The following is a 9310-nucleotide window of genomic DNA, read 5'->3' as shown; positions in this document are numbered from 1 at the left end:
TATAAACAAAAATAGAGCGACAATTTTGAAAAAAATGCAATATTTTTTACTTTTTGCTATAATAAATATCCCCCAAAAACATATATAAAAAAAAAAAATGTCCTCAGTTTAGGCCGATACGTATTCTTGTACCTATTTTTGGTAAAAAAAATCGCAATAAGCGTTTATCGATTGGTTTGCGCAAAATTTATAGCGTTTACAAAATAGGGGATAGTTTTATTGCATTTTTATAAAAAAAAATTTTTTTTACTACTAATGGCGGCGATCAGCGATTTTTTTCGTGACTGCGACATTATGGCGGACACTTCGGACAATTTTGACACATTTTTGAGATTTTTGTCATTTTCACAGCAAAAAATGCATTTAAATTGCATTGTTTATTGTGAAAATGACAGTTGCAGTTTGGGAGTTAACCACAGGGGGCGCTGTAGGATTTGGTGTACACTGTGTGTGTTTACAACAGTAGGGGGGTGTGGCTGTAGGAATGACGTCATCGATCGAGTCTCCCCTATAAAGGGGATCACTCGATCGATGCAGCCGCCACAGTGAAGCACGGGGAAGCCGTGTTTACATACGGCTCTCCCCGTTCTTCAGCTCCGGGGAGCGATCGCGACGGAGCGGCTATAAACAAATAGCCGCGCCGTCGTCCCGGATCGCTCCCCGAGGGGACCCGACCGCCGCAATTCGCGGGGGGGGTCCCGATCGGACCCCCGACCCACGTCTAGGCAGGGACGTACAGGTACGCCAATGTGCCTGTACGTGCCATTCTGCCGACGTATATCTACATGCGGCGGTCAGGAAGGGGCTAATCTTGTCCCATAAGGGGGGCACCAAACTGATTCTTTGCCCCGGGTGAAATATTGTCTAGCTTCCCCTCTGGTACTGCCTATAAGAGGACCAGTACCAGCCGTTCTACTCTAATAAAGTAGAACGGCTAGTGGCTAGTGAAGGGGGAGAGGGGGCTTGGGTTGCCGGGGGGGGGGGGGGGGGGGGATATGTTGTCCGGCGGCCATGGGAGAGATGTGGGCCAGTCTGGATGAAGTCCAGGGCCAAATTTCTGTCCCAGTCCAGCCCTGTCTGCAAGGTGGTCTCTTCGGAGTACTAGATAGGGTTTCCTCCTATCCACAGAACAAAGTTCTTTCCTCGTGTCTTCCTCTCCCAGCCTGTCGGTCTGCCTTGGGCAGTGTGGGATTTGCTAAGCTGCGGGGTAATTTTACCTTTCCTGCAGGACGAGAGTTTTGGGGTTTTCTATGGGCCTCAGGCCCTAAATACCTTTGTGAACGTTGGGTAGTTCCGCATGGAATCGGTCTTCTCTCCGGGCGCCTGCTGGTTCGGGGCCTGTGGGTAGCCTCCTTCAAGGCAGTACTGTATGCCCAGTTCCACACCCTGGTTTTCCAGGGGAAATACTGTCCAGGTGGTAAAAATCCCTTGTCTCTGAAATCATTAGATTCCTGTGCGCCACCTAGTCAGAGTCTCTCTGAGTTGGTGACAGAGATCCCCGACTCTTCGGTCCGGGAAGTTTTTTCTTCCTTCCAGTGGTCGGTGTTTATGACAGATGCCAGCTCACGGGTTGTGAACCTGGGGGGTTCACAAAACTGGGGGGTCCAGTCGGCCCTGAGTCGCTGGACTTGCGTGGACCTACGGCCACACTTCCCTGAATGTGTCTGGTCTCGGTAGCTACCCAGGGTCGGGCCTGGCTAGTGCCTGGTGGGAGACCGCCTGGGAATACCAGGTGCTGTCTACTGTTCATTGTCCTACTATTTTAGGCGATCAGGCTATGCTTCTCCTTATGGTCGACCGATCTGGTTTCAGCCAGACAACGCCACGGCCGTGGCTTCGGTCTACCATCAGGTATGCCAGCAGGCGGACTACTGGAGTCGCCAGATGCTGGACCAGGGCGACTGGTCTTTGTGCTTCGGGTGTTTCGGCTCCCTTGCAGGAGGTGAGCCTCACAGGGCATGGATCTCCTGGCTGCTCGTTTCCGCCACAAGGGTGTCAAAGTTAGTGGCCAGGTCTAGTGATCTGGTACAGACGCGTCAGTCGCGCTGGTGGCCCTGTGGGGTCTGTATCGGTGATTTTTTGCCGTTCCTCCATGGTAGTTGATCCCTCGGCCGCTCCACAGAGTGGAGGCTGAGGAGATCCCGATGATTCTAATCGCTCCAGATTGACCTCGGCGTCCTTGGTACGCTGATATCGGGCGCCTGGTAGCGGAGGTACCCTGGCGGTTGCCAGGGCAGGAGGTTCCTCTGTCTCAAGGTCCCATGCTTGCTCCTGTTGTACAGTCACTGACTTGCTTAACATGGTTATTGGAAGCCAGACTTTAGGTGACCGGGGTCTGACTCGGTCATCTCAACAGGGCACCGTAGTCTTCTTCCGGAGGATCTACCGTCGCACCTCTCTTGGTGCGAAGGGATGGAGTGACGTCCACGGACATACTCGGTGTCCAGGGTCCTGCTGTTTTTAAAGCTTGGAGTGGATCTAAAAATTGCTTAAAACACCGTTTGGGGGCAGATTTCAGCCTTGGCTGTGTTCTTTCAGTGGCCTTTTTGCGGCCCGTTCCCTGGTGGGTCCCATTTTTTTGTGTGGAGGTGGTTTGTCATATACTTCCCCTCTTGGCCCATCTCTTCCCCCATGAGTTTTGACTCTGGTGCTCTCGGTTCTTCAGGAACCTTCCTTTTGGAAACATCAGAGAGATTTTCTCTTGACACTATCTCAGAAGGTGGCCCCTTTAGCAGGGCTGTGGAGTCGGTAGATAAATGTTCCGACTCCGAATCCTCAGTTTTATGTACTTCCGACTCCGACTCCCCGACTCCGACTCCTCTGTATTAATATGCGAATGTATTTTATACATTCCTTGAGGGAAAGAAACGCAACCTACCACAGGACTACTGGCTGGGAAGCCAACAGTCTACTGTATTGCACAGTTTAAGCAAAAGACAAACACAATGAAAACAAAGTTTTATTCATTTTTTTTTATTAATCAATCAAGTGGCAGGATAGTAGCAGCAGGCATAAACATCAGGAACAGGATCTTTACCAGTTCAAAAATACAAACCACATTATTTGGTTGTTTTAGAACAAAAACAAAGCTTATCTATAATGAACCAAAAACAATATCTGTAAAAACTAGAAATGGTTTATATTAATCTTGAAATGTAGTTATAGGCTTAGCAAATGCAAATCAATTCAATGTAGAGTTCTAAGGAAGAGAATTGCCTCTGCCAGATCCTCTTTCATAGAGGCTCTTAAAGCGGGGGTTCACCCGTACATAACACTTTCTCCCCTTAGATGGATGCTCGTTTTGTCTAGGGGAATCGGCTAGTTGTTTTAAAATATGAGCTGTACTTACCCGTTTTCGAGATGCATCTTCTCCGTCGCTTCCGGGTATGGGCTGCGGGACTGGGCGCTCCTTCTTGATTGACAGTCTTCCGAGAGGCTTCCGACGGTCGCATCCATCGCGTCACGATTTTCCGAAAGAAGCCGAACGTCGGTGCGCAGGCGCAGTATAGAGCCGCACCGACGTTCGGCTTCTTTCGGCTACGAGTGATGCGATGGATGCGACCGTCGGGAAGCCTCTCGGAAGACTGTCAACCAAGAACGAACGCCCAGTCCCGAAGACCCATACCCGGAAGCGACGGAGAAGATGCATCTCGAAAACGGGTAAGTACAGCTCATATTTTAAAACAACTAGCCGATTCCCCTAGACAAAACGAGCATCCGTCTAAGGGGAAAAGGTAAAAAAATAAATAAATGGGTGAACTCCCGCTTTAAGTCAGACTTTATTATTTTTAGGGTTGAAAATAATCTTTCGACACTGACTTGGGTAGATGGCATTGCAGTAACTATTCTGGCCACATCACTAACGATCTCTGGATAAACAAGGATGGCTTCTTCAACAGTAAGTTTTGATGAGCGATCATACTTTTCAACTTCTTTTAGTGCTTTATAAAACTCCTGTTGGAATTTTTTTATTTGGACACTTACTGGTTCTCTAAAATGCGTTCCCTGTAAAAGCAGAACACAACACTATGGAAAGTATAAGTATTGCAGCTCCTAATTGTGCGTTGCATGCCATATAGTGAAGCACATGAAAAGCATGCTTCTTCGCGGTCACTTAACGTGTTCGTTTTGCGGTTACGTGAGGCACTGCATGCATTGGTCTTTATTCTTACAGTAGAGAAGTCATTAATTATAACTTTTTGTGAATTGGGACATTTAAACTTTTTTTTTAAATTCCAATCTAAATTTAGTAGGAGTCGGAGTCGGTGCATTTTTTGCCGACTCCAGGTACCCAAAATTTCCCCCGACTCCGACTCCGACTCCACAGCCCTGCCCTTTAGTGGCCTTTACCTCTGTTAGAGGGGTTTCTGAGTTGGCGGTCTTGTCTTGCAAGCCGCCATACTTGATCCTCCATAAGGATTAGGTGATGGTGGGCCCGCGACCTTCCCTTCTTTTAAAAGAGGTTTCGACCTTTCATACTTTAGGCGTGGTACGCGCTTTGCGGGTATACCAGCCTACTACGGCTCCGTTTCGGAGCTTCTGACTCTTTTGTGTCGGTGTCTGGTCCACAAAAGGGCCTGGCGGTCTCGACGACCACCATTTCTCGGTGGATCATGCAGGCCGTCATACAGGCCTATGCTCCTAGGGGCGGGCCCCCCCTTCCGGTCACGACACTTTCGACCAGGGCAATTGGTGCTTCCTGGGTTTTTTTCCGACATCATGCGTCGGTCTCACAGTTGTGCGAGGCGGCGATTTGCTCGTCCGTTCACGCTTTTTCCAGAATTTACATGGTTGCTGTGAGTGCATCTTATGATGCTTTTTTCAGCCGCTAGTTTAAAGTTGCACCTCCCCTGTTGAGGAGCTCTGCTTGTTTTGGGGTGAAGTTAAAATTGGTTTTACTGATATATTTGGGGACGTCCCACTTGTCAAGATTTAAGGAGCTATGTCCGTCCATGGACGATAAGAGAAAATAGGATTTTTTGTACTCACCTTAAAATCCTTTTCTCTGAAGTCCATGGACGGACACAGCTCCCACCCCTCCTTTTTAGGTTTGTACTGCTTGTTACGAACTGAGGCTGCAAGCTGCAGTAAAGGGGGGTTATGTCTGGAGGGACCGCCCCCTGGGCGGGGCTGTTCAACTCTGTTAATGTAACATGTATTTAACTATTTAACATGTTTCTGCCTAGTCCTCTCCTGTAAACAGGGAACATAACCCACTTGTCAAGATTTAAGGAGCTGAAGTCCATGGACTTCAGAGAAAAAGATTTTACGGTGAGTACAAAAAATCCTATTTTTTCACGTATTTTTGTTATCCACTTCCCGCCCGGCCTATGGCCGATTTACGTCCGGGAAGTGGTTCTAAAATCCTGACAGGACGTCCATGGACGTCCTGCAGGATTTCATGCCGTGCGCGCCCGTGGGGGCACGCAGCGCGGCGATCGGTGATGGGGGGTGTCAGTCTGCATCACCGATCTCGGTAAAGAGCCTCCGGCGGAGACTCTTTACCACGTGATCAGCCGTGTCCAATCACGGCTGATCACGATGTAAACAGGAAGAGCCGTTGATGGCTCTTCCTCACTCGCGTCTGACAGACGCGAGTATAGGAGAGCCGATCGGCGGCTCTCCTGACAGGGGGGGTTCGCGCTGATTGTTTATCAGCGCAGCCCCCCCTCGGATCGCCACATGGACCACCAGGGAAGCCCACCCTGGACCACCAGGATGGGCCAAAAAAAAAAAAAAAAGCATGGACCAAAAAAAAAAAAAAAAAGTCTTAAAAAACAAAACAAAAAAAAGCTTTTTTTAAAAAAAAATATGCCAATCAGTGCCCACAAATGGGCACTGACTGGCAACATGGGTAGATCAGTGCCGCCCCACAGTGTCCATCAGTGCCACCCCACAGTGCCCATCCATGCCCAGTGCCCACCTATCAGTGCCCATCTGTGCCACCCATAAGTATCCATCAGTGCCACCCATAAGTGCCGCCCATGAGTGCCCATCTGTGCCGCCCATGAGTGCCCATCAGTGCCGCCTATGTGTGCCCATCAGTGCCGCCTATGTGTGCCACCTCATCTGTGCCCGTCAGTACTACCTCATCGATGTCCATCAGTGCCATCTCATCGGTGCCCATCAGTGCCCGTAATTGAAAGAGAAAACTTATTTACAAAAAAATTAACAGAAAAAAATTCAAATGTAATTTTTTTTCAAAATTTTCAGTCTTTTTTTAGTTGTTGCGCAAAAAAAAAAAATCGCAGAGGTGATCAAATACCACCAAAAGAAAGCTCTATTTGTGGGGAAAAAAGGACGCCAATTTTGTTTGGGAGCCACATCGCAGGACCGCGCAATTGTCATTCAAAATGCGACAGTGCTGAAAGCTGAAAATTGGCTTGGGCGGGAAGGTGCGTAAGTGCCTGGTATGGAAGTGGTTATACATTGTTTCTGTACACAGTTATTTTAGTTTGTGTAAGCTACTGTTTGGTTCACATTCGTGCACCTTTACTACTGTGTTTCTGGTTTATCCAGCCTGGTACATTTGTGTCATTTTATGTTCACATTATATGTTGTTTATTCACCTCTCTTTCCCTGTAATAGTCACCTAGTATTTATTTATTCATTTATGTATTTCACTTTAGGGTTACCTACCTGTTAGGCATTGAGATCCCCCTTCTATTATTAGTTCACAGCGCTTCACCATCACTTTCCATATTTGCATTTTTTTCTGTGTAAGGCAGACTTTAAGGTGATTGCAGCAGTGCCCCTCGGTGTCCAGTACAGATAGCGCAAGAGTACTACTACCTCCCACACCTCCTGTAGACTGTTTGCAGTCTCTGACCATCTCCTGTAGCATGTCTGCAGTCTCTGACCATCTCCTGTAGTATGTCTGCAGACTCTGACCATCACCTGTAGTTTGTCTGTAGTCTCTGCCCATCTCCTGTGGTATGTCTGCACCCTCTGGTTATCTCCTGTAGTATGTCTGCAGTCTCTGACCATCTCCTGTGGTATGTCTGCAGCCTCTGTCTATCTCCTGTAGTATACCTAGAGTCTCTGACCATCTCTTGTAGTATGTCTGCAGTCTCTGACCATCTCCTGTAGCATGTCTGCAGTCTCTGAGCATCTACTGTAGCATGTCTGCCGCCTCTGACCACCTCCTGTAGACTGTCTGCAGCCTCTGACTATCTCCTGTAGTATGTCTGCAGTCTCTGACCATCTCCTGTGGTATGTCTGCAGCCTCTGTCCATCTCTTGTAGTATACCTACAGTCTCTGACCATCTCCTGTAGCATGTCTGCAGACTCTGACCAGCACCTGTAGTTTGTCTGCAGCCTCTGACCATCTCCTGTAGTATGTCTGTAGTCTCTGACCATCTCCTGTAGTATGTCTGCAGCCTCTGACCATCTCCTGTAGTATACCTACAGTCTCTGACCATCTCCTGTAGTATGTCTGCAGTCTCTGACCATCTCCTGTAGTATGTCTGCAGCCTCTAAGCGTCGTCTGTGGTATGTCTGCAGCCTTTAAGCGTCTTCTGTGGCATGTCTGCAGTCTCTGACAATCTTCTGTGGTATTACATATGCTGACTATTATGTGTGGCCATTTGATGGTGTCAGGGGCAACAGTTGAGGCCCCTTATACCTTGTAAATTGACCATCACAGTTCTACTGTATATGAATATTTTGTATTTTCATATGCAGCCAGCTGGTGGAGCTCTTGGCTCCTTTCCACGTGTTTTCATTTGCTAAGTAGGTAAGTTGAGCAATTACAGTGAAATACAGGGGATTCTCTTGTGGCTATACTTCAAATCTGTATTTTCAATGCAATTAAAAAACATGGAAGAATGTAAACATTTGAGTTATTGGATACGTGAGCACAAATGAACTGTTAATTCAAGGCCTCATGCACATGCCGGTACTGTTTTTAGGTAGGATCTTGCTGGTAGCAAGATCCTGCGTAAATACACTATATTACCAAAAGTATTGGGACGCCTGCCTTTACACGCACATGAACTTTAATGGCATCCCAGTCTTAGTAGGGTTCAATATTGAGTTGGCCCATCCTTTACAGCTATAACAGCTTCAAATCTTCTGGAAAGGCTGTCCACAAGGTTTAGGAGTGTGTCTATGGGAATGTTTGACCATTCTTCCAGAAGCCCAGCGAAAGGGTTCAACTCAATATTCATTGAACCCTCAATGTGATCAATGTACATTTCAGGGATTATAACAATCTTTGTAGCAGAGTGTTACCTGAAGGTTGATCTGCATTTGTTGTGCCATATCCTGTGCTGACTTATTCTGAATGGTAGGTTCTGGTTTATTATCATCATCTGGTGCACTCTGTGTTCCTTTCCCCAAACAAATGTAATGAAGAAGTTTAGACAAGGTAATAAAGTACTAATACATTGTCAGGTCACCTGTGGCCAGGTGACAAGTGCACCCCGTTGGGGTCAGGGGGTGCACCACAGGGTAGTGAACCTTATAGCCGACTGCTGCGGACGGACCACAGAGCGGATCTGGAGGAAAGGTTCGCTGGGGCACAAACAGGGGTCCTACAGGCAGCTTGAACCCAAGATTCCACAGGGCGCGGAGTCTAAGACCCAGCTTGGTGTTCACCAGAGCCTCTAGTGGTGAGGATGGCCTTTGCTGCAGCCGGATCCAGGTCGTGGCCCCTGGAGTCCCCTAGTTCACGCTCCGTAGGGAGAGAGGGGAAGCAGTAGACAGGACACAAGCGATAGTGGAGGGTAAGCCGAGGTCGTGGGAAACAAGCAGACATGGATTAACCAAGGGTCAGGGTCACAGGCAAACAGGAGAAGTCGGAGACAAGCCAAAGTCGATACACAGAGATATTAACGTAGCACACGGCAAGCAGAAACACAAGCTAACAAATGTAGCGCTACCCCCTCAGGAGCCGCTGGTTGTTGTTGGGATCGGCATATTAATCCTCCCAGTAGATTACGTTAGGATCACCGGGTGACAGTTGAAGTCTACCTGTCAATGTCCCCGTCACCAGATCCCAGATGGTTCATTCAAGCCCTGTTGGACAACCTGCCTCCGGGTTCTCCTCAAGCCGACCCCCCATCGAACGGCATACAGCCTGGGATCTCCTCAGTAGAGTTGGGAACCCAGTAAGTCACTGGGGCCCCTATGAGGAACATAGAGCTCCGCGTAGCATGCAACCCCGGCCTGAAAGGCCATCGCCAGGGTCCGTTGGATGCGCACACCCTGAAGGTGGGTGCCGCACCTGGAACCCGCGAAGAACCACACAAAGTGGCGTCCGCCACAGATATACTCTCCCCCAGCATGCCCCGCAAGGGAAAACTCTTCT

This window comes from Rana temporaria, chromosome 10 (assembly GCF_905171775.1).
Source record: "Rana temporaria chromosome 10, aRanTem1.1, whole genome shotgun sequence".
Lineage (NCBI taxonomy): Eukaryota > Metazoa > Chordata > Amphibia > Anura > Ranidae > Rana > Rana temporaria.
The sequence above is the reverse complement of the archived record's forward strand: the minus strand, read 5'-3'. Positions refer to the sequence as shown.